Genomic DNA, 1,653 nt, shown 5'->3' with positions numbered 1-1,653 from the left:
TATATATATATATATATATATATATATATATATATATATATATTTGCTGTGCATACAAAGGAGACTACACAGTCTTAAGGCCGAAAAGAATGAGCGCCGCGAAACAAGAGAGGGTTTGTTCTTGATATAAAACATGCTTCTTTCGCTTTTTATTTTTCCATGCCAGAGCAGAACAATGATGCTTTATAAGAAGAAAACAACATCGCAACATGACAAAACTTTTCTGTGTTCAAAAAAAAAAAAAAAAAAAAAAAAAGAGCAAAGCTGAAGCAAATGCACTCAACAAAACAAATGGCAGCCGCTTCGCCGATACCCGCCCTATGCTACGCACTGACGAATGCATTGATGTGTTGGCTTTAATCAGTGTAATTGCACTCGTATTGAATGAGTAGAGGCTCGGCAATAGGATTGTGTTCATTGCTTTCCCGATTGATTGCAATTTATTTACACGTGTGCTTCAGAAAATCCCGCAGTTCGTGCCCTCGCCGGTCACAACATTAGGTACATTTCCCAACACAAGGCAGGCAACTGGGAGTAGAAAACAACAAAAGGATCTGATTAAATATGAGACCCACGCACAGAAACACACACACACACAGTGTATGAACGTGTAAAATGGGATTGTCCACGTGAAATGCTGCCCTCTGTTAATCTTCTTAATGTGTAATCTGGATTGGATCCGAACGAAAGTTGGTTTGCCGTTAACCGTTTATGACCCCAACAACCGTATAGAACATTTAGTTTGTTTTGTTTTCAAGAGAGCTTTATTGGCATCGCCCATTTCCACCAAAATGGAGTATGAGGGAGAAACCTTGAAAAGAAAAACGCAGGTTGATTTGTCAAAACATGGTCAGGAACTTTACATAACCCCTTTGATTGACACTGTCGTAGTCATACAACGATTGACACTGTGGTAATCCAACACCTTTCTGGCAATGTCAATCAAAAATGAATGTGGCTACGTTTCCATTCATAGAAAACCTTTTTTGGTTCATTTTTGGAAGCTATAGTGGCCCACTTTGTATTGTGCAGCAGTACCTAATGACGTGTGTTTTCATTTATAGACAAAGAAGGATGTAAGAGAGTCTGGCGGATAAACAAATATGGATGTAGCGTTACCTTCGTGTGTCAACTACAACATTAAGGGAGTCAAAACGACCATCCGATTGCTTCTTACGAGCACAAGTTATAAAATCGAACAGTGAGAGGACAACAGAAGTGATACAACCGTCACATACTCGGAACTTTGTTTCGCAGAGCATAATTTGCTGTTTGCCAACAAAGTGTTGTCCAGAGTTCACCTGTGGCTTTTCCACATTGCTCGGACCCCACCTGCCCACAGGGGATACGCACATTGGTGGACTTTCACCCTTTCAGGCACGGCGGCCACTCCAGTGGACATTTTATCATGTTATCCGATTACCGGATGCACGAAAGGGTTAAAATACTTGCTTCTCGGCCGGGTGTCAGACTCGTCCTTATCGTGTGTCCCCCAGTGTCAGGAATGAAGTCGGGAAGCCGCACACGGGAGCGAGCGACGTGGCGCGACAGAGAGAGCAAATCAAATCTCGTGTAATCTTGACGAGACAATAGCCCTGAGTGACAATCGCCCGTGTCTTGTCTCGACGATCGCGGGCCCCCCACTTCACACCG

The 1,653-nt window shown here is 42.8% G+C and overlaps 1 long non-coding RNA gene across 4 annotated transcripts in view; it reads left to right on the top strand.

Annotated features, from left to right (window-relative positions):
* LOC109517097 (uncharacterized) overlaps positions 1-1,653 on the top strand; it is a 14,816-nt gene that overhangs the window by 12,839 nt on the left and 324 nt on the right. For 3 of the 4 annotated variants that reach the window (XR_002168476.1, XR_002168477.1, XR_002168479.1), the window contains one exon: positions 1,065-1,372. The exons of the other annotated variant lie outside the window; for it this stretch is intronic. This is a non-coding gene — a long non-coding RNA (uncharacterized LOC109517097). Of the gene's footprint in view, positions 1-1,064; positions 1,373-1,653 lie in introns of those variants that run through there. 4 annotated transcript variants of the gene reach the window in all.

Source organism: Hippocampus comes, unplaced genomic scaffold (genome assembly GCF_001891065.2).
Source record: "Hippocampus comes isolate QL1 unplaced genomic scaffold, H_comes_QL1_v1.1 scaffold199, whole genome shotgun sequence".
NCBI lineage: Eukaryota > Metazoa > Chordata > Actinopteri > Syngnathiformes > Syngnathidae > Hippocampus > Hippocampus comes.
Note: the sequence above shows the minus strand (reverse complement) of the source record. Positions and strands in the feature narration are given on the sequence as shown.